This window comes from Callospermophilus lateralis, chromosome 5 (genome assembly GCF_048772815.1).
Source record: "Callospermophilus lateralis isolate mCalLat2 chromosome 5, mCalLat2.hap1, whole genome shotgun sequence".
NCBI lineage: Eukaryota > Metazoa > Chordata > Mammalia > Rodentia > Sciuridae > Callospermophilus > Callospermophilus lateralis.
This window is the reverse complement of record NC_135309.1, coordinates 45,579,921-45,603,898: the sequence shown is the minus strand read 5'-3', so window position 1 is coordinate 45,603,898 and position 23,978 is coordinate 45,579,921. Positions and strand designations below refer to the sequence as shown.

The following is a 23,978-nucleotide window of genomic DNA, read 5'->3' as shown; positions in this document are numbered from 1 at the left end:
GAATAGTGTGCGATCCCAATGTTAATGTAGAGGAACCTGGAGATGAGGTAGCACACATGGCTTAGCTGATGTGGAGCAACCCAGGGAGGATGGCTTGGGTTGCTGCTTAGTGGACAGTGCCGTGGAAGGAAGGACTGTGATGTCAGCCCATGTTTGTCAGCACTTCTGGGCATCTAGGACTCACCCAGCATTGCATGGGCCCTTAATATGGTACTGCTAATTTCTTAGGGACATCTGGGGACTCCCAGTCTCAAAGGATCAAGGAAAGTATGATGATGTGACATTTTAGCCCAAACCAACAAAAAGAAAGTGGTTTCATATAAAAGAGGCCAGGGTAAGGCAGGTCTATTTATTCTTATCGGAGGGCTGAGGAGCAGCTTTGCAGAGAGCATTGAACCGGGCTTGTTAAGCAGGATTTATAAGCAGGGAGGCAGGGGTCAGGGTGGAGAAAGGAGCTGATACTTTGTTCTTGGAATTTCAAACACTCTCCTTGGGTAAAGTTGTCCACCTGTATTTGAGAATGGGTACATTTCACTGGTATATGAATTAAAGAAAGGGAAACCAAATGATCCAAGAGTTTGCTTACTTGACAAGTTCATATTTCATACCCAGCACCGCCTTGGGGTCTGGCCTCATGCTAGATGTAAGGAGCTGGTGTGTCGCCAGTTGGCTGGGCTGGCAAGATAAGCTGAGTTCAAAGGAACTGGCCATATCAATAAATAAGAAAATGGCAAAGAAACCATGCAGCACACGAACATGAGTTTCTAAGATGGAGGGTGGGACTGCTCAGTGACCCCAAGGGTCAGCTCCATGTTGGCAGTGCTAGAAGGAGAGTGTGTGCCCAGATTCTTTTTATTTTATAGGGGGGACACACACAAAGGAGGTCCTATGGAATGTTCTTCACCAATAAGGCAGGGAATAGGGTTTCAAAGGTGGAGTCTTGCTTTGTGATGTCTTGTGGTCAGCAGATTGATTGACATCTTGGCAAGTCACACCCATCTCTGGTGCTGTGTGGGATCACAGGCAGAGCATGAAGAAAGACACATTTGCATCGCACAGCCCAATCAGCAGGCAATGCCAGACCAGTCCCCTCATACACTCAAATGCGCATAGCTCACACACACAGCCCATGGATGGCTCAGGACACTGGTATATGGGTACATGTCTCGGGACTTTCTGTATGACATGCTGCAGGGGTGGAGCTGGCTTCCAACAGTGCTGCAAGGCCTTTATCTGTCACTTTGTGTTCCTCTGTAAGGTTCCTCTTGCAGAGTAGTCTGTGGCTAAGGAGTTGCCTTAAGGGAACAACCAGGATACTTTTGACCACACTGACCTGTGATTCTGAGCTTTTCTGCTGGGTGCCTTATTTGTCCTTGCCCTGCTCATGGTCTGAGTTCTCAATAAGCCCCATGTAGGTCCTCACACCATGGAGATTCCACAGTCCACAGGCTGAGGAGGACCCTTACTGCCTGTCATTCTCAAAAGCTCACTTGGGTCACTTTGAGGCGATGGCAGCTCTTCCCTGGGGATTTTGCAATGCATCGGTCCTATATTTTTATTCATTGAAAATAGAATTTTATTCCAACCCGATTTCCACCAGGAAATTACAGGGGAATACATCTTACAAAACAGGAAGCCAGAAATTCGACCTCAGTTGTCTGTACTCAGACCCATGTAATTTGCTTGAGGACCTCAGTAGCATAGCCATTATACAATCACTTATTTCCTTAATTTATTTAATAACTATCATCTGAGCCCTCTGAAGTGCCAGACACTGTGCTAGGTGCTGGGGACACTTACAGTAGGATTACTTGAGAGAGTAATCCTTACCTACCTCCCCCACTGTAGAACTGCCCTGTGAGTTAGAGCTTCTCTACTCAGGGTCACAGCTGGTACCTCCTTAGCTAGATAGCCCCATCCCAAAGCTTAACTCACTTTCCCTACTTTCTTTCCTCTCCTTCGTCTCTGATAGAATCAAAGTTTGCCACAGCTTCCAGTGTTGGGCCTCCCTTGTGACACCTTAAACACATCTGGAATAGTAGGGGACACTGATAAATAATTTTTATCCCCCGTCCCAAAGGCATCATTGTATTTCACCAGGGTCCAGATGCTGGGGGTATAGACAGTGCTGAGAGGTCCCTTAAAAATGCAGATTCGGATATAGCAGGTCTGGGTTGGGACCTGGGATTCGGCATTTCTGACAGGTTTCCTGGTGATGGCCAGGCTGCTGGTTTGAAGACCCCATTTTGAGTGGCAGGGACTTCCACTTGTACAGCCATCTCCTAATAGGCATCCCTTCCTTCATCCTCACTTCTCCAAGCTTGGAGTCCACTTGCACATAAAAGAAGAGGGGATGATTCTGTAGGAAAAGTCTGCTGGTATGTCTCCCCTGCTTCACTGTTTGGGAAGTTTTGCTGCTAGAACTGAACTGACTCTTCATCATCACTAACAAAAACCCTCCAGAGTCTGACTTGTTCCTACTTCAAAATCACCCACAGAAAGAACCTGTCTTCATCCATTTATTCAATAGCTGCTTGTTGAATACCTCCAGTTCATCTAGGTATTGTGCAAAAGATGATGGATAGTGGGAGAGTTGGGAACAAAATGGGTATCATTCCTGCACATGTAGAGGTCACTGTCTGGTAGGAGAGACAGAAATAAATAAGTAGCGAAGCACATTAATTGTAATTGCAAATGTTAATAAGTACTATAAGGCTCGGTGCTAGGAAAGAAGTGGAGAAAGACCTGCTTTGTAGGGGCCAGTTAGGGAGGTATCCTTTCAACTGAGAATGGGGGAGAGGGGGGAGGTAGGATGTTCCAGACAGAGTGGCATGGGCAAGGGCTCTAAGGCAGCATGATGTCTTTGCAGAAATGAGATGATTCCCACTTGGCTCTAAAGATGAGGAGAGAGGCAGGCATGTGAGATGAAGGGGACAGGGAAGATATCAAGAATAGTCTGAGAGAGGACATTTAGCAAACTGGAAGATGAGAAGTTGGTAGAGAAATTCTAGGCTTATGGGAAAATGAGTGTTTCAATTGCCTTAAAAATGTGGAATCCCAAAAGCAGAGACAATGCTTGTCACCATCTATTCTAGATGTGGGATGTAATGGGTGCTCAGTAGGTACCAGTGACCAGAGAGATGCCAACCAGGGCTCTAGCTGAGGAGGACTAGGAAGATTCCAGTCTGCCTGTCTCATTCTGGATTTGAGAGCACAGGATGGACAGAGCTTAGTGACTAAGTGAAATAAGCCATCCCCATCCTGGCCAAGTTGCTTAGCTAAATCCCCAGCCTGGGGCTCTGGCAGAGAGTTCGTGGCTCCTTCTTTCTTCTCTCTTTACAATGATCCCAGCTTGTGCCATTTAAATCATTCCCTCCAGCTCTGGAATAAACCTTCTGGTGCTCAAGCCTGAGATGGGAGACATGGGTGTCAGTGAGAATCATGGCTGTTTGGGCAAGTGGCAGATTGCACATCAAGCCCCCACAAAAGCCTGCTGTTATGGTTTAGATATTAGGTGTTCCCCCAAAACTCATGTGCAAGACATGGCAAGAAGGTGAAATGATTGCATTATGAGAGTCTTAAGCCAATCAGTGAACCAATCTCCTGATAAGGAATAACGAGGGGGTAACCGTAAGCAGGTAGGGTATGGCTGGAGGAGGGGGGTCATTAGGGGCATGCTTTGGGGGTTTATATTTTGTATCTGGCAAGTGGAGTTTCCCTTTCTCTGCTTCTTGGTAGCCATGCCATAACCTGCTTTCCTCTGCCACACACTTCCATCATGATGTCCTGCTTTACTTTGAGCCTCCCAAATGGAGCCAGCTATCTATGGACTAAGATCTCTGAAACCTTGAGCCCCCAAACACTCTATCTCACAGTCACAGAGGAGCTTAAAAGGCCGGCTTCCCATGACCCCTGAGCACAAGGAATGATAGCAATCTGTCAATTTCCTAGGGAATGTTTTTGGAAACATTTGTTGATCCAGAACCCCAAGGGTCTAGGCAGGGAAGTTGGCTTTTTGGATATGAGAAGGTTGCCACTTTCAGGTGCTGGCAAATAGCTAATTTAAGAGACAGGATTAGAGTTGAAAAGAACCATCTGTAATGACTTTTTTTTTTTTTTTTTTGATACTGGAGATTGAACTCAGGGGCACTGGATCCTAGGCCATATTCCTAGCCCTATTTTATATTTTATTTAGAGACAGGGTCTCTCTGAGTTACTCAGCTCCTCACCATTGCTGAGTCTGGCTTTGAACTTGGAATCTTCCTGCCTCAGCCTCCTGAGCCGATGGGACACAGGCAAGCACCACTGTGCCCAGCTCTGCAATGACTCTTGATTAATCTTCCCAGGACAGTGTATGTCCATAGAGTGTTGAGCAGAGCCCTTGAGGCCTTCCCCAGTAGGGTGCTGCTGGGACAATAGTGTCTTTCAATTCCTGCCCTAGTTTGACTGAGATCTGAGTCTTCCAGACCTGCTCAACTCTTTTCCAGGAACAAAAGAAGAGACCTAAAGCTGCCTTATCAGAAATTGTGGTATCTTTCTCCTATTTTCCATATGTGGTATCTTAGTCAGTTTTCTATTGCTGTAACAAAACGACCAAGATAATCAACAAATTAGGTATTATTAGGAAGAAAGGTGAAATTGTTGGCTTAAATTTTAAAGATTTCATTCCTTCCTGGCTTGGTCCTGTGGAAGCACAATTCACCATAGCAGGAGCATGTGGCAGAAGAAGCCTGTTCACTTCATGGAGATAAATAGGAAGGGGACAGGATCTTCGTATTCCCTCCAAACATGCTCCCAGTAACCTAGCTTCCTCCCACGAGGCCATGCCTCCTGAAGGTTCCACCACTTCCCAGTGGTACCACTAGCTGGTGACCAAGCCTTTAACACATAGTAGGCATTTGAGGGATATTTAAGAGCCAGACCATAGGCCTCAAGGCATAAGGCAGGTAGCAGAATTTGACACCCATGCCCTTCTGACTTTTTTGTGATCTACCTACTCATATCTGAAGTTAAAACAAGAAGAGGGATGGTAAGAGGGGCAGCATCACAGTAAAAAATCGTGTTGGTGCTTGGCCTTTGTGTCCTAGCCTTCTTTCTTTTGTTTTCTCTTTATGGATGTAATTGAGCAAATATGACTCAGTCAGAAGCTGTGTGCTGATTGCTCAAGACCTTGAAGCCCAGCACAGATCTGAACCCCTGTGCTAGTCAGTAAGGCTTTCTTCCGGGGCGGGGGGGGGGGTGTCATATATGGCTCTGATCAAGTTTAGTACTGGAGTGTTTTAATTATTGCCCTTAAATATGTGGTCACATTTTTTTTGTTGTTGTTGAGGTTCTAAAGGACATTCAATGTCGCAGACAAAGCCCTGAAGGACATAGGTGAATTCTTGACTAATAGAACTGAATGGGTTAACTGTAAATGGACAGATGACTTCTCATCCTAAATGTGGTGGCCTTTCTTGGATCACTGCTGTCAGAAAGCAGGACAGATGGGACCCTGCGTCATGCGTAACCAGAGACAACTTGATCTCGTTAGGTCAAAGTCACAAAAAATAATTTGGGCAAAAATATATGATAGTCTGGGTCCACCATACCCCAGGATGAATCATCACAGTTGTCCAGGTACATTTCTTTCCCCTTCCGAGCTGAGGGGCATCATCCGAGGAAGAAGAAGAAGAAGACTGATCACTGACTCGTCCTTGATGCTCGTGTCTGTCCTCAGGTCACAGAAAACAAGCTTTCCTTCTGCACCTTGGCCCCTGGTAGGGCTTCCAGAACTAGGGTCTGCATTTAGGAGTCTCATTCTATAGCAGGTTTCTTCTGTCCCAATACTTGTGATAGCACGCAGAGCTCCGTGACTCCCTGAGGATCCAAGATGAAGTTCACAAGACTGCCCAGAGTAGAGGTAAGGGATGTTACATGACAGTCAGTGTTCCTTCCAACTCTACAGAGTAGAGCCCCTGAAAGATAAGGAACCGAAGGGCGCTGTTGGGATGGACACAGGGAAGGCCAATGCCATCACCGGTCAGAGAAGGTGAAGCATGGCCTGACCCTGGACCTCACTTCCAAGCGGTATCATATCCTACCACCCTAAGTCACTTCTTAACTGTCCTTAATGTCACATTATTCCAGCCAGGAAAACTGATATAGTATACAGAAATTCAGTGAATATTGATTGAGTTCTTCCTTACTCTGTTACGTGCATTGTGCTAAATACCAGGGATTGGGCAAAGGACAAAATAGGCCAAGTTTCCCTTTCCATGGAACTCACAAGGAAGATAGACAAGTTGAAAAGTAACTGACTTTCATTATAATCATTCCTGTGGTTCTCCTCCCCACCAACCAGTGAGGCATTGTTAAAGTGGTGAAACCTTTAAGAATTGGAACATTGTGCAAGGTAATTAGGTTGTTGAGGCTGCTGACCTTGGGAGGGATGAAACTGATATGGTGGATTAAGTTCTTTTGGGAATGGGTTATTAAGCAGAGCAAGACTGGCCCCTCCTTGGGCTCTGAGTTCCTGTCTTTCCATGTGATCCCAACTCATACCATGATGCATATATAGCCAAGGTGGCCCTGTGAGCTAAATAAAAATATTTTCTTTATACATTACTCAATCTCAGGTATTTTGTTATAGTAACAGAAAGCAGATTTAGACAGTAGATACTTAGATAAGGGAAATTTGGGTGCTTCAATAGTGCTGAATAGGGCCACCTGTGCCAGTTTGGAAGTATGGGCAGTCTTCTTAAAGGAAGTGATGGTGCCATTAAGAACTTAAGGTTGAAAGAACCTACCAGAGCAGGAGTGGGGCCAGGGATTCATTGGGTCAGAGGGAGTAGGGGCTTTAAAAGGATGAAAGAAAAGGGAGGCACCTTGACACTGGTGCAGTGTCAGTGTGGCTGGGTCACTTGTGGAGTGAGGGTAAGGGATGAACCAGCACAGAAATGAGGCTTGACAAATAATCAGGGTCACATTCAGCAGTCCTTTGAAGACCATAAGAAGGGGCTGGACTTTACCTAGAGAGCTGTGGGGATCCCATTGAAGAGTGTTGTTTTGAATTTTCCTATACTGGTGTAGCATAGGAAAGTTTGGAGCAGGACTAGAGAGACAGGGTGACTGTGTAGGTCATGAGCCATGGTAGCTTCAGAGATGGATAGAAAACAGTCTGCAGAGTTCTTGAGGAAGTTAAAGCTGACCTGGGGACTGTTTAAATTTCAAATATAGAAGGCCACTCTATCTCTGAGCTCAGGACAGCTTCACCATCTTCATCTTGGCTGGACTTGCAAATCCTGCCAACAGCTCCATGGCCTCGCTTGGTTTGTCTGAGGACCCATTGTCTCTGAAGTGCTTTTGGATCTCTGCTGTTAAATGCATAGAAAGATGAAGGCTTACAGAAGCAGGGCCAGAAAAGGGTCCTGGCTGCCAATTTTTAATTCTATCTGCAAGAAGAGAGGCCTGGATTCTGCTGGCTAGAATTTGACATCATTTGACTAGAATCTAGACATCATTCAGGGGGCTACCCTAGGGTTTTTCACCACAGAGGGCAAAGCTGTTTTGGAAAATAGGGACAGATTTGATGTGATGCTAGTGTTTTGGAGGCTCAGAAAGGGACAGAGGAGGGGGATCTCACTTCCAGGCATCCTTCCCTGGGACTTCACTGACTTGTCCAAAACCTGCCCACCTGACCGAAGATCAGACATGCAGGCTGTGCCTGCTCCCTTTCCAGCACAAAGCCCAGTGCTCAACCTGGCCTCTGAGGAGAGGGCTCCCTGGGTGGCGTCAGGTGTCCCGAGAGCCAGCCCTGTTCTCTGGCATCAGCCTAGCTATTGGTAATTGGCAACCAAGCAGGCAAACGCCCATCTGTTCTCCCTCCTCCTCCCCCTCACATTTTCTTCCTTAATCGCTGTTAAACAATTAGCAAATGGCTCATTTATGTCTAGACGGGGAAGAGAGATGCGGAGTTAAGAACCTCTGTAGAGGAAAATGTTTCTCTTCCGTTCTGAATGTGCACACGTGAGGGAGGGGTAGGGAGCACTTGCTTTACAAGGTTGGCATTTCTTGCAGCGTATTGTCGCTGCAGACTGTATTATTTTTTTTCAGAGGCATCTTAATAGTTTCCAACAATTGCTACCAAGAAAAGGTCACGTTTGAAGTTCTTGGCAAGTGCAGTCTCTGTTGGCCGGCATTTCCCAAGAACAGGCTATTCTAAGGGTTGGAGCCAACTAAGGGTGTGGATTTGTGAGAATTCTCCAGATGGCTTCAGGCTCACTCTGTCTCTCTCCCAGACTTCTGACCCTGTGAGCCTGTCAGGCATGAAAGGTTTTCATGTGTGGCAGAATTGAGGTTGTCAGTTGTTTGGGTGGGGGGCGGGGATATTTGGGGTCGGCCACTTCCTCCAGACCTGTGGATTGAGAATGATCTTTCCTTGCAAATGGCTCATCTGCAGGGAACTTGCAGAACATAGGTTGAAGAAGGTAGAAGCTGAGGAGAGAGGGCATGCATTTGTACATTCCATACCCTGCAGGACAGAGGACAATGGCAGTAGTACAGGCACAGTGACCAAGGGCAGCAGCAACCAGGCAAGCCAGGCATGCTCTGCTCTGGGCAGCACTGCAGGAAGAAGTTCCTGACCCCATCCAAGCGAGTGCTCAGGTGATAGTGGAAGACAAGAATCATGTGCAGATAGATCCCAGTGGGCACCAGCAGTCTGAGAAAGGGCTCAGGTAGTAGATTTCATTATTTTTTTTTCCTCTTTCCTAGAAGAGGCCAACAGTAGACCTTAGAGATATATATGACCTTAGAGATATACTCATGGCATCTAGCCAACTCTAAGCAATTTCGCTTTATATATTAAACAGTTGGAGTTTTCGGGACAAATCCCCCATGGCAGATGCCCCGATTTTGCATTTTTCCCTTAGGCTTTGTTCACTCATAACTTCATTTCCTTTGTCTGGGGAGCCAAATATCATTTGATAATGAGAGCCCATTTACCTGGTGTGAAGACCCTCGACTGTTATTTTAAATAGAATTCTTGGGCAGGGGATGTGGCTCAAGTGGTATCGTGCTTGCCTGGCATGCGTGCGGCCCGGGTTCGATCCCCAGCACCACATACAAAACAAAGATGTTGTGTCCGCCGAGAACTGAAAAATAAATATTAAAAAATTTAAAAAAAAAAAGAATTCTTGCCCCTGTTTTGTTGTCATGGTCCCCTTTCTTCCTTCATAGGACTTTTGGAAGGAACAAGTGTGAATAACATTTAAAATATTAACTATGCATTATTCAGGATATAGTTTCTGGCTGCTGGACAAAAACCCAAATGAAACAGAAACTTAAATAGGATCCTCTTTTGTTTCTCTCTCCTGTAAACATTCCACACATGAGTGGCCCAAGGCCAAAATGCTACCTACAGACTTTTGATGACCAAGAACCTTTTAGCTTGTTATTCACTTTCTCCGTAATTGGAATCCTTGAGCTTCCGTGTCTGAGTTGAGAATGGCTGCTGTGCCCAGCTAGTAGGTAGAGAGAAAGAAAAGGAGGCACATCCTGGAATTCACGAGTCTCATTTCTGCTCATGTTCCACTGGCTAGAACGTAATCGTAAGCTGCACACAGCTACACAGGAGGCTGGAGAAGGTAATTTTTACTCTAGGCAATTATGTGCCCATCCAAATATATGAGTTGTATGGTTTGAAAAGAGGGCAGAGTGAACATTGGGGCTATCTGGAATTCACAACTATAGCAACATTTAAATAGCAATAATGACAGTGACAACAAGAATAGCATTTAGTTATTGAGCATGTGTTAAATACTGTGATGTTGTGCTAAGTGCCACAGTATTATTTTATTTCCTCTATTATATTATTTCATCTCATTTTACAATAGACCTTCGACATGGGTGCTATTATTAGTTCCAAGGTAAAAATGACACAACTAAATCTACAAAGCTTTTCCAAGATCAACACAGCTAGCAAGTAACAGAGAAGAATCTTGAATCCCAGCCTGACTCTGGAGTTACAGGAATTACTTCCAAGAGTGAAAAAGCCATCTGATAAGTGATGTAAAATACCAGGTGTAATCATCAGGATGTTTTTAAGTAACAGAAACATATAACTCATCCTAAATCAAAAATTAAGATTTTTGGTGTAAAAAGCTACAAAGTATAGTGGGGTTAGCAGCCCTAGGAGAAAGAAGGAAACTTCTCTACTGGTACCTGCCTTCCTGCGCTCTCTTCTCTGTCTCTGCTTCCCTTCTCTCTGCAAAGTGGCTCTTTCTCTTTTGCAGAGAATATGAATTTTGGAAGGTCCAGATTCACTGGTTCCCAAACTAGAAATTCCCAAGAATTTTATAGTGTGTTTCAATCCCAGGAAAGAAATCCAGTCAGCTCATTGGAATCTGGTGTCCATCCCGTCATCAAATATGATGTCCAGTCTGATGAGGTTCTATGATTGGTCTACTCGGATCACTTGAGTCTCCTCACCTCCATCTTAACTCTGAATGAAAGATATTTTTAGCAAAAGAAGATGGAAAAAAAGAATGTATGCCAAAGAGGTTAAAATGTAAAATGTGATAAGCTTCAAATCACTTTTTAAAATGCCAAATATGCTAGCCTCATTGAAGTTTTCATTTAAGTGACATTCCTTTGAGCCAGGATTAAGGAATGTTGTCTATCTAGGAAAGACATTCACAAGAGGCATACAAGATACATTTTTATACCAGACCTGTTGTCTACTTAAAGAGAAAGTTTATCTAAAATAAAGCAGATTCAGTGTCGTTTTAACTCAGAATTCTTTCAACCCATTTGGCCTAATGCTTTTAATACTTTCTTCTGATCACAGGGTACGTTTATCCTCAATTCTCTTCAGCCTTTATTTCTTCTTAGAACATGCCAAGATAGTATAGTCATTTTGGCTCCCGAGGATAGACTTTCAGGCAAAATGGTTATTGTGACATTTTAAGAGAGCACAGATGTTCAGATGCCGTCCACGGTGATAAGGCATCTATGGGATTCACACAGACTACTGCAGCCTGCAGATTCGTCATGAAGTTACAACAGAAGGAAGCAATTCAACTAATGATTTCACCACTTATTTCTATGTTCTATATGCAAACACACATTTAACCGAGATTTGAAGAATAGGTTTTCATTTCTTCTCCTCAAATGCCCTGAGTACAATGCCATGTAATTAGTTAGCGCTTTTGTTAAAAACACATTAGGAAGAATAACTTTCTTGTTGTCAGTTGTGTTGAACGCATAATTAAGCTATTTGATAAAGCAATTACCTGATCATCAGGAGATGAGATTAAGGATTAGGTAAGATTGCAAAGCACATGAGATCTCTACCTATCAATCCTTTAAAAGACAAAGAGGTCCCTGGCCAGAATGGATATGTACAGTGCAATAAATGTAATTAAATCATTACAAACAACTTTAATTAAGTTCATAATCATGTTGCCTTTGTTTTTCTTTAAAAGGAACAAACAAAATATTCCCTGTTGACCTGTGAGTAGTCAGACTTCTTTCAATATTTTCCAAGAGAACATTTCAGCACCAGATAGGGGTAGTGCTCAGAGAAGCTGAGCTCATTTTCTAAGCCTTAGGCTAAGACCTGCATGTTATGTGAGGGAATTAAAGAATTCCTTATTCTTTAATTAGAATTGGGTTAAAACTTACTATGAATTGTTGCCATAATTGAATATTGGAGGTAATGTCTTTAATGATGTTCTCATTTTCAACAAAGCAAGATGTTCTTCCAACATTTTGGAATCTTTGAGTACCATGTGCAAAACAGAATGCCTCCTCTGGGCAAGGGTGGCCTTCTTGAGATGCTAGGTCATGTTCACTGAAGTTGAAGCTGTTGGAAGTCAGAAGGGGCAAGTAGAAACATACAGAAGAGGGAAAAGGAGGTCAAACCACTGCAATAGCTAATGCATTCTCCCTGAAGTGCTTGGAACAGCATCAGGAGAGATTTTGTGTCCAAAAGAGTGATGTTTCCCAAGTTCTTCTCCAAAGTCCTTGAGGACTGATTTGGAATCCAGAACTCCCCAACATCAGGTTGTGCACTGGTAGCCAGAGGAGAAAACAGGTGCTATAGGAACCTAGGACCCTTACCAGTTTAATCAGAGGGAGCTCATTAAAAAAGTTTCTTTGCTTTTTCTTCCTAGAAAAGAAGATTGTATAATGTTACTGTGCATCAGTGAAGGGGTAATGCCTCAAAGGTGGCTCTGAGCAAGACAGGCTGTACCTTTCCTGTTGTCTTCGACCTTTTCCTACCAGAAGCAGTCTAGACTAGCTATCCAGTCCCTCTTTAGAGTAAATCAATACATAATCCAGTCCCCTGGCACCAAACAAGGATCAGGCAGGGGATGGACAGGTAGAGGAAGCATCACTTTTTTTCTGTTCTAGGAACTGAACTCAGGGCTTCGCATATGCTAATAAGTCTGCACACCCAATCCTCTTTTGGTGTTGTTGTTGTTGTTGCGTTTTAATACATTAGAATAGGGTAGAATAGATTAAGCCTCTCTTGCCTCAATTTGCAGGGCCTCAACTCTTGATTAGATTATTGACCATTGCTCTGATGGGTGGGGAGGTAAGAAGCTAATCTAATCAAGAGGCTTTGGGGTAACTTTAAAAGTTAAAGCTGCATGCAGATGGCAGACAATTCTTAAATACTAAGAAGGTGGAAAATTGGAGCTGTACTTTTAGTATATTTACCCTGATTTCAAGGGTAGTTTAAATCTTTTAAAAAAAAAATCTGCCTGATGATGAAACAGGACAACAGCAACATTTATCTGTCTCAACTTGGACTCTGGATAGAGAAAGAAAAAGTCATTTGTGAAACTGTAAAAAATAAACTATCATGTGTTAGAAAAGATGTGAAAAAACTGACATTCTACTGTGCCACTGGTGGGAATGTAAAATGGTACAACTATTTGGGGAAAAAACTTGGAATTTTTTAAAAAAACTATATATGATCAAGCCATTCCACTTCTAGATATTTAACCAAGAGAAATAAAAGTGTATGTCCAAAGAAATACCTATTACATAGAAACATTATTTGTAATAGCCCCAAACTAAAAGCAACTCAAATGTTCATCGACTAGTGAATGTTAAATATGCTGTATCCATATGTCTCAGTCCATTTTCCTTGCTTTAACAAAATAACTCAGACTGGATAATTCATAATGTAAAGAGGTTTGTTTTAGCTCATGGTTCTGGAGGCCTTGCATTGCTTTATAACATGGCAGAAGTCAGAAGGGGCAAGAGAGAGAAAAGAAGGTCAAGCTGCTGCAATTGCTAATGCATTTTCATAAAAAAAGGCACTAATTCATTAATGAGGACACTGCCCTCCAGGATCCAAACACCTCCCAGTAGACCTGCACCTCCCAACACTACTTCACTGAGGAATTAGGTTCCAACTTGTGACCTTTTGGGGGCCTACTCAGACCATAGCACCCTATCATCAAGCTATAGTATCATACAATCAAATACTACCCAGAAATAAAACATCATGAACTATTGATGCACATAACAACATAATGCTAAAATAATTATGCTGAGGAAAATCCAGGCCAAAATAGTATTTATTATTTTAGTAAATTGATATGAAACCTCAGAAAATATAAGCTTGTCTGTACTAACAAGCAGATCAGTGGTTTGCTATGGTGGACAGAGAGGTAGGGTAGAGAGGAGAGATTTCAAAGGGTATGAAAAAACTCTGGAGAATGATGTTTATGTTAATTATCTGGATTATGTTGTTGGTTTTGTACACATTGTATTTATGCTTATCAAAGGTCCTTGAATTATATACTTTAAATATACATAGTTTCTTATATATCAATTATACTCCCAGGAAAGCTGTTTACAAAGTTAAAAATCTGTGTTGGACCTGTAAGAGGATGTCCAGTGTTACTCATGTTACCCATGTTTTGCCCCATGTTGGTCACTTTTGATGATCTGTCATTTAGAAAGATCCTACTTTGTTCTCTTATCTAAGCTGAATAATGACAGAAAATATAGCTGACACTTTTCAAGTGCTTTTCCAGTGAAAAATTAAAAGATAAAGATCATATGGAGTTAACCTGAAAACTCTAGCACTCTGGATTTTTCTTTTATGGAGAGTTTTCTCTGCTTGAAGTTGTATCCTGGGTTTTAGCATCCCTTTGGGTAGGAAGCCCAGTTTTCATTTGTTGATGTTGCCCTTCTGCCCTATCTTTGAGAAGAAGAGGTCTTGTGGGACTGAACAGCAGTCAGAAGAGCCCAACCAAGGAATAGCTGGGGTGGCAAAACAGGTCTCCTGGGGTGGCCTGTAGAGCCTGTGGATCCAGTGGCATTTTGGAGAAAACCTGATTAGCTGGGAGGGACAGTGAAAGTTCATTGCATGACAAGAAGAAACTATTTAAAGTGTGTAACTCAGAGAGTTATACAAGAATCAATGGTCATTGCAGGTGAGGGAAGAGCAAAATGTTTGACATGGCCTCTGTGACTGATGTGACAAAGCCATTCATCCTGTAGGTGACAGGAGAGAAAGGGAGATGGGCCCTCTGAATGCCTTGTGGTTGAGAGGAGCTGCTTTGTCTTCTGACTCTGTAGGGGTTCTGGCTCCCTTCATTGACTCAATAATCATCTAGAAGAGGCCACCAACTTTTCTGGGGCCTACAATGTAACCACTTCTACGGTGGCTCCCCAGAGATGACAAATATACATACCTAACACATGCTAGACACTTGCTGGGCACCTGTCCTATCCCAAGGTTGCACCCTGGTTCTGGGGAAGGCAGGCAAAGAAACAGTTCTGTAGGTCAGTCAGGTGAGATCGTGGAGATGCTATGTGGAAGGACCAAGGAAGGCTAGCACATCAGTGCCATAGTTCAGAGCTTGTCCAGTGGAACTGGATACTGAATACTCAAGTTCTAACTTGACTTGTTAGGTATGTGACCTTGAACAAGTTATAGAACCTCTCTGGACTTCAGGTGGCTTGTCTACAAATTCAGGATGATGATAATACCTTCAGCAAAGGATTTTGGTGAAAAAATGAATTAATTAATCGATATTAAGTTCTTAGAATAGTGTCTGTCATATTGATAACCCATCTGTAAATACTGATTGGTCCATCCTTAGTCCTCCCTCTGGCCCCAATGGCTCACATTTACATCACATTTTCTATTTTCTTCATGAGTCTTTTCTGCCTCCCACTTCCAAGTAGGTGAAATTGTGCCATTTTCTGAACAATGAAGGTGGTAATTCTGATGATAATGACAACAGGGATCTGTTGTTGAGGGCATACTCTGTAGCAGGCACTGTCTGTGGCAAGCATTTTCTTACTTGTCGATCCTGTGACAGCCCCCAACATGGTGCATGCTCAAGCTGTTGGTATGAAATGGCACTGAAGTCCATTTGCATTCATTTGGTCAACATGGAGTGAGCAGTAGTCCACAACAAACTCAGGCATGGCCAAATGCCTATTAGTGAAACCAGGGTAGGCCTGAGCCTGGAATGATCTTTCATAGGTTATGAGATGGTAGGAAGTGGATGAAAACTTGCTCAGCATTGCAGGTGGGAACATTTTTTGCACACTCATTTGTCTAAGGCTCCCCATGATATCAACTCTCATCTCCACTTCACTAGTCATCCAGCTGTCAGATGCTTGCTGAGCTCTAAAGTCCTCAGCATGTGTACAGGATGCTGAGGTGTGTGGATCGAGCTGGCTACACTTTACAGAATTTGGGAATAGACATTTGGGCTGTGTTGAGATTTCCAAGCCAAAGCTCATATACCTCTGAGGCAGCATCCTTTTGGAGGAATAAGTGACCTGCAGCTTTGGTTGCTGGACCGAGGAGCATGCCTGTGCTGGAATCTACCCAAGTCTTCCAGATGTGCAAAGGGACAGGCAACTGAGCTTAGGTTTCCTCCTGCCTGGGAAGCCCTTCAGCCTAAGAAATTAAGCAAAGGCAGTGCCTCTACTCAAAGGGCCAGAGACCAGGGCATGAAACAGAGCCCCTCTCTAGAGGACAGCCTCCCATCCCTCAATCTGGCATCATATCCCAGCTCCTCCATGTTTGCCATACTGACCAATCAGGTGCCATCCAATCCACATGAGCACCAGTAACCATAACACATCCAGTACAACTGTTTGCCATCTGCTGTGCTATGCTCATGCCATGACATCACAAAACTCTCCTATGAGGTGGGCCCTAGTACCAAGGCTCTTTTTTTGAATGACAGAGAGAGGGGGTGGGTGGGGAGAGGATCATTCCTGTCACCCTTCAACACAGTATTACTCAAAGTCCCAAAGACAGTATCAGAAAAGGGTTGGATTCAGTTAGAAATGGCAATAAAATGAAACTTTAAATACTTTTAAAAAACATTCTTAAAAAATAAATTTCAAGAAATATTATGGGCTGTACTCTGAGTGTCTATTAATCCTTCCTGGACAAATAAGTACAAATAATAGTGTGGGCTGGGTCATTGATTTCTTAGATTTAGCTCTGCTGCTATAATGATTTGTTCCCAAGTGTCACCAGCAGTTTGTGTTCCTGAGTGGTTGAAGTGCTCCTGCTGCAATTGGGTCTACATTAACTCCTCCCCTAGTGTGGGACCTTTTCTTTCTCAGTGTGTAATTGGACCACCCCAACCCATCCCGGGGTGGTATTGCAGATCCTGAGCTAGGGAGGCTGGATGTTGATGGGAGTGGACAGAGGATTCTGTCCCCAAGGATGTAAGTGTCCCTGTTGACACAGCCTCTGTGTGGCGCTATCCCCCAAGTACCTCACTCCAAAGTGGTTGTCATAGAAACCCATTTTTTTTTTTTTTTTGTTTTTTGTCTTGGGCAGTGATCATTGTTTTATTGTTGCTGAAGAGAGGAGTGCCAATGAATAAGTCGCATACTACTGAGCAATTTCTGGGGTCATTGTAAATAGATGGAGGCTGAGGATGGGGGTACCACAGGAGCCCTTCAGGCCCCTGAACACACCACGGATTTCCTTATCATATGAACACAGAGTGCTTCTGTCATGCATTCCCAGTGCTGTCAGTCTCCTAGAATCTAGTCTTCTCAATGTCCCACCCCATCAGTAAGAAAGGCTTTCCCCTTCCCCCTGCCCACTCACCACCCACCCAGATTCTTCTGTTGGTACAGAATAGTACAGCGTGGGAGGGAATAAAGGTTCCCGAGGTTACTTGGTTTTCACAGCTCACAGGTTTTCTTGATTGCATGTTTTGTAGATCCACATTTTTATCCCTGTAGCTGTCATTTTTCTTGACCTGCCATTTCAGTCACTCAAAACAGTATTACTGTATCGCTTTGGAATTTCTGGGCCTTTTTCTTTCATAAGGTTTCTATCCACCCAAGGATACTAATAGCTAATGGTAAGAATGGAGAAGCTGAGCTGACCTCTCTGTGCTCCTCGCTAGTGGGGCCTGCCTCTCATGGAGCATGGGGTCAGCCATGTGCCTGTGCTCTCTGTGCCTGGAATCGCCCTGGCCGTTGGCTGCTCACCAGCCTATCCTGTCCTCCCAACAGTTCTGGGATGCACAGGCCTATTTTGGCTTCAACAGATGGAGTTACCCACTAACAGGTTGTTCTGTGCCTAGGATCTTACAACCTTATGTGACAGCAGAGGTGGATCTTGAGCACAGATTTAGCTGAACCCAAGTAATTTTGGTCTTCTGTCAGGACTTGCAGCATATAACATATTACACATTCTTGGTATTTACAGAAAGTTTGCTTTTATTACACATGAGCTTTTGGGGGGACATTTAAGATCTAAACCCAAACAACATCTTACATTCACCATGGCTAAAAGAGAGCTTTGATTCCCGTCAGCCACTGGTGCCTCTCCCAATCTACCAGCGACCCTACACTCCACCCAGTGACTCAGGTCAAAGACCTTGGAGTCATCTTTGACTTTTCTATTTTTCTCATCCTCTTCAGCCAATCCATTAGCAAGCCTTGTCTTCTTTACCTCTAGACCTTATCTCAATTTCAAACACTGAACACCATTGCTAGTCTTACAACGCTGGTGCAAGCCACTTTCTTCTGTACCTGGGCCCTCACGTGGCCTTTGTGTCGGTTTCTCCCTTTCCATCTGTATTGGCTTGCGGTCTGTTCTTCACAGACCATCTGAGTGGTCAGTTAAAGGGGCCCAGTGTTATCCTTTCACTCATGAATGATACCCTCACCCTGCTCCCCCAGGTTCTCCTTGATCAGACCTGTCTTGTCATGTCTTAACACATCTTTCTCTTCATTGCTCAGCTCTGGGCATCTTGGCATGATTTTCTGCCTCCCACATGGGAGTTTTTGTGTATACCATTTCCCCTGCTTGACTGCTATTCTCCTTGAATGTCCCATGACTGACTTCTTGTCATCTTTCTGGTCTTAGCTAAGAGGTCATCTCTGAAAGACCTTCCTGAGCAACCCACCTCAGAGCCAGCTTCCCTTCAGTTCTTTCTAGCTAGTTTCTGTCTTCTCCATACAAATGACCTGGATCTGAAATAATCTTATTTTACTTGCTACTCAAAACTGTATGCTGCATGAGGGCAAGACCATACCCATCTTATTTCCTGCTGAGTTGCTATAATAGGGCCTAACACACAATGGATGCTCTTGTGAATCAAAGATCAAATGCTTGGAGCACCCTCTTTACAGTGTAGTGACTGGGCACACGCTTGGACTTCTTTTGTTCTAGAAGGCTGGCCTTTCCTGATTGCTCTTCGGGGACCCCAGGGAGGCTAGGAGAGCACAGATCATGATGCTAAATGTAGGAATGCTTTATGCAAACACACATGCCTGAAAGAGGTGGGGGAGCTGGTGTGAGTGGCAAGAACTTCACTCTCCATCTATTTTTTCACCTATCCCTTCTTGTTCCTCTCTTGTACTAGATAAAGTCCCTGACCTTATGGAACTCCCAGTACAGATGGAGAGATGGCCAAGTTTATGTGTTAAGAAGCCTGAGAAAAGCAGACAGGTACCAAGCACCATGTTGATATGTAGTAGGAAAGCACGTGGCCTCAGCTAGTAATCAGGGAGGGAATCTTGAAGAGGCAGGGGCTGAGTTATGCAAGGGAAGTGTGAAGGACTTCTTGCAGAGAGAACAGCGTAGGCAGAAGCACAGAGGTGGGAGCCAGCCCTGGATGCTCCACCCTCCCCTCTGCACACCTGTGGCAAACACCCACTCATCCTTTAGATGTCAGCTTCTGGATCACATCGTTTTCAGATGCCTTCCCTGATGCCCCCAGTCAGCCCCAGTCCTTCTTTACCCATCTCAGCAGTACCACCTGTCTTTTTTCTTGGCATTCATCAAAGTTATAATTTAATTTTGCATTTGTAAAAATCATTTAATTATTATCCCTCTCTATTGATAAACCATGAGGAATTTGGAACTGGAACTAGGTTTATTTTTTGGTGGTCCATTTTATCCCCAGCATCTTGTTCAATGCCTACCTCAGGGAAATGACTCAACAGACACTTGGCGCATTAGGAGGCAGGTGGTTGGGGCAGAAGGAGAGACGGAGCTGGAGAGACGAGCAAGCATCAGACCAGGAGAGTCACTATGTGGCCTGCTGAGAGACTTGACAGAAAAACAATGGAAATGTGCATTTCTTGTGTTTATTGGAGCTGATGTGATTTAGCGCTTTCAGGGTTCTTCCTTGCCTTGGTAGATGGAATGACTTCATGACTATATATTATGAAGAATCTGTGAGGACAACTGAGCTCCCCTATGCAGATATTTTTTCAATTCTCTGTTCAGTTTTCACATGCTTTGATGCCAGGCTTTGTGTCCAGCTCTGGGAATGACAAAGAGGAACAGTTCAAGGTCCCTGTCTGGAGGTGATCTCCATTTGGAGGGGAGGACCAATCTGTGATTGTGTGGGGAAGCTTGACTGCTGAGGCAGAGGGAGCCTCAGACAGCCCGTGAGCCAAGGGGAGCAATTAAATTAAATGTGGCCATCCAAAAAAACGGTTGTTTTTATTTTTTCTTACCCAGAAACCAAGACATAAATGTAAAGGCAGCCAGTGGGCACATTCCTCAGAAGAGCTGAGTACACGCCTTCTCCACGCACAGCCCCAGGCATGTACCTGTCTGGCATTGATGTTATTATGAAGGAATTGTGCCTCGGTCTCATCTCCAGTGAGGGTTTTATTATTCGTTTAGTTTCCTCTTGGGGTTGTCTTCTCATCTTGGCTTGACACTGTTCTGATAGAGCCTTCGTTTTATATCCCCAAGCACCTACCACAGTGCCTAGCAGCTAGCAGGTGTTCGGTTGCGTTTGGTGGAAGGGTGGGAGGCAGTGGAGTTAGTCTTTGGGAAGAGGAACAAAATGACTTACAAGCTGCCAAGCTTGACTGCAGAATCCCCAAACTCACAGAAACCCAGTGATATGTTATGCATACCTTTGCATCCCATTTAACCAAATCCCCTGTGCCTTTCCTTTGGGTCCCTCAGCTCCCCTTTTCCTCTTGGCCACTGAGCAAAGAGGAATGGAACATGGAGTAGCCTATGGCCCAATTTTTCTTTGCATTTGTGCTGCCTGGTCTTGGCTCTGTTCCATGGCAGGATTAGTATGTAAGGAGGTGGGAGGCGGGCAGGGGAAGGGTTTAGACTGGAGTTTGAAACTGAGCCAGAGAGCCCTGTACAAATGAGAAGATGCTTCATGACTACAGGTGCCTAAGAGTTTCAGGAGAATCAAGTTGCATCTTGTCAAAGTCCCTTGTGTAAAAGCCCAGGGGAACAAAGGACTTTTCCTTCAAAGAACAAAACCCTACCTATTCTGTACCATGGCCCCTTTCTTCTCCCAGCTTGGGGAATATGGAACATTTGAGAGGTGTTTATACTTTCATAGTGAAACCCTAGATAGCAGCTGATCTTGAATGGATTCTACTCTTGCATTAATTGCAGCCAGCAGGAATGTGTGCTGGATTCTGGTGGGAACTGTGTGGAGGAGCTGGACACAGTCCCTGTCCTCAAGGAGCTGATATTTATCTTATGCTGGCTGGACGCTGAGTACCACTGCACTAGAAGGTCACATGTCGTGTGTCCCTGAAGTACTTTGCATTTGAGTGCCAGATGTGATATGATCTGCAGAGGGAGGAAGGCCTGGATGTGCTAGAGACAGAGCCTGGGAATGACATTCCCTCTTACCAACCTGGAAAAGAGAGGTGTTCTGGGACTCAGAACTGTCTACTGTCTAACCGTTTCTCTGTGAGAAGCTTTGAAATTACACAACCATTTTGTTGACAAAAGGATGAACTTCAAATTGCCCTTTTGAAATAAGTGATTTGTTTGTTCTTGAGGAAGGCGCAACCCTTTTTCATCAAAATAGAATCTTAAACCAGCAGCATGTCTTGCGGGGGATTCATGCGTTTCGTTGGAGAAACTATTGCTTTCATCTCTGTTGTACTAAATGATGGACCATCTCCGAGTCTGGTCCAGGTCTCTAGCATCCATGTCAGAGGGTAAAAATGCCTAGGTGTTAGATTCTGTTGCTTACACTCAGCTGGGTTATTTAGGAAGTGAAATCCTCCATCCTGCTGGTGACCTCTGTCACATCCCTGACTCATGTCCTGGGTAATTTCATAAGATGGGCTTCATTTCTTTGTTTCAGGTCAAAAGTGGAGCTGTCTTGCAGCTATAAAGCCGTATAACCTAAGGCTTCAGAAAGTATGTTTAGAAATTTAATTTCTAAAAGCCTTCCCTCAAATCTTTTACTTATTTTATTGCTAAAATCAGTGTATATTTGATGTTGCTTTTGTCTCAATATAAGAGGTGAATCTTTGAGACTTTGGAGTTGGGGGGATGCTCTGGTTTGGGTTTGCTTTGGGTATAGTTTGTATCCCAAAAGTTCTCATGCTAGAAGCTTGTTCCCCATTGTAGTGGTACTTTTAAGAGGTGAAGCCTAGTGCAAAGTAATTGGGTCATGGGAATGTCACCTTTGGAAGAGATGAATGCTAGTTTCACAGAATGAATTAGTTCTCAGGAGAGTGGGTTATTATGAAGAGAGGTCATGCACTCACTTGGTCTCTGCTACAAGTAGTTGTTTCCCTTTCTGCTTTTCTTCTATGTGGTTAAGCCTGGGTGGCCCCCTCCAGAGACTGAACAGATGGGACAACCCAATCTTAGATTTTCAGCCTGCAAAACTGTGATTTAAATAAACCTCTTTCTGTTATAAAGTACTCAGCTTCATGCATTTTGTTATAACAAGAGAAAATGGACTAATGCAGAAAATCTGTACTGAAAATGGGGTACTTGCTGATGCCCCCAATACTTGGAAATATGTTAGTGGTATTGGAACTGGGTAAGGGCAGAGGTTGGAGGAATTTGGAGAAGCTGGCTAAAAAAAGTCTAGAATGCTATAAATGGAGAATTATGGGTGATTCTGGTGAGGGCATAGAAGATGAAGCTAGGAAGGAACTCAAATGTCTTACAGATTGAATACTTGGTTGCGACTAGAATGCTAATGAAGTCTTAGACAGAGATGTAGAATATTCTATTGGAAATTGGAGTAAAGGTCATCCTTGTTACACTATTGCAAAGAACTTGAATGAACTGTGTCCATACCCTTGGGCTGTATGGAAAGCTGAATTTAAAAGTGATGATCTAGGGTATCTGGCAAAAGAAGTTTCTAATAAAAATATAGTTAGAACTGCCTGTGTACTTTTAACTGGATACAGTAGGATTCAGGAGCAATGGTGTGACCTAAAGGTAGAAATAAAATAAAGATATTGTGTCCACCAAAAAAAAAAAAAAAAAAAAAAGGTAATCAGAGTACAAAGATTTGGAAAACTCACACCCTGACCAGGAAAAGAGCAGATAAAAAGCATGTAAGGGTGCAGCTGGGCCACAACTAGTACAGAGATTAGCATGGATTAGCCAGGTGCCTTGCATCACCACAAGGGGAAAAAGACCCAGATGGCAACCCAGAAATGTGAGGCCATATTTGCCATCACAATCCAGAGTCCTAGAGCAGTTTCAGGGAATAGGCCTGGGGCACTCTCCATGGGCTGCCTTGGGATGCTGCTCCCTGCTTTTCAGCAAAACACTCGATGGCCACTCCAATATGGTTCGAGTGAGTTCAGAAATGGCTCTGTCATAGACACTAAAGGAGCAAATGGTAAACCTTGGCATCCATGTGGCATCCACTGGCAGCATGCCAGGCCAACTAGGAAAACTATAGGCATCAGCTTGCAAGTTACCTTATAGAGCAGCCATGTGACCAGTAAAGCCATGCAGGTGGAACTTCCTGAAGGGCTTACCCCTGCCACAATATGCATAGGATGCTGGATTTGGAGCTTCACATTTAACATCTGTTGTGCTGGATTTTAGTCTTGCTGGAAACTGTTCCTTTCTTTAGAGTAGAATGTTTGCCCTGTGCCTATGCCATTCTATCTTGGACGCAAGTAATTTGTTTTAGATTCAACAGGCTCATAACTGGAAGGGGTTTGCTTTGATTCCCAGATGTTCTTCTGTGTGATTATAGGAGTTTGGGACTATTGAGGATAAAATGGTTTTATTTTGCAATATGAGAAGAAGTAAAACTTGGAGTCTGGATGGAATCCTATGGTTTGGATATGGGTTGAATGCATTCCCCAGAGGTTCATGTGCTGGAAGCATGGTTCCCAGTGTGATGATGTTGAGTTGGTGGAGGCTTTGAGAGATGGGATCAGGTGTAAGATAATTGGTCATGAGGACACCACCTTCAGGAAGGATTAATGCTGGACTTGCAGAGTGGGTTGTTTTCTCATGAAAATGCATTGTTATAATATCAGGCCCCTTCTCTACCCAGTGATTTCCCTTTTTCCTTCTCTGCCACATTGTGACATAGCCAGAGGAGCCCTCATCAGAGAGCATATAGGGCCACTTGATCTTGGATTTTCAGCCTTCAAAACTGTGAATTAAATAAACCTTTTTATGATATATTACACAGCCTCAGGTATTTTATTAAAACTGCAGAAAATGGACCAAAAGAGGGAGTATCCACTTTTAGTGGAAA

At 43.8% G+C, this 23,978-nt stretch overlaps 1 protein-coding gene across 3 annotated transcripts in view; it reads left to right on the top strand.

Annotated features, from left to right (window-relative positions):
• Nucleotides 1-23,978, top strand: part of Spock1 (SPARC (osteonectin), cwcv and kazal like domains proteoglycan 1) — a 479,091-nt gene that overhangs the window by 354,786 nt on the left and 100,327 nt on the right. The window lies entirely within an intron of this gene.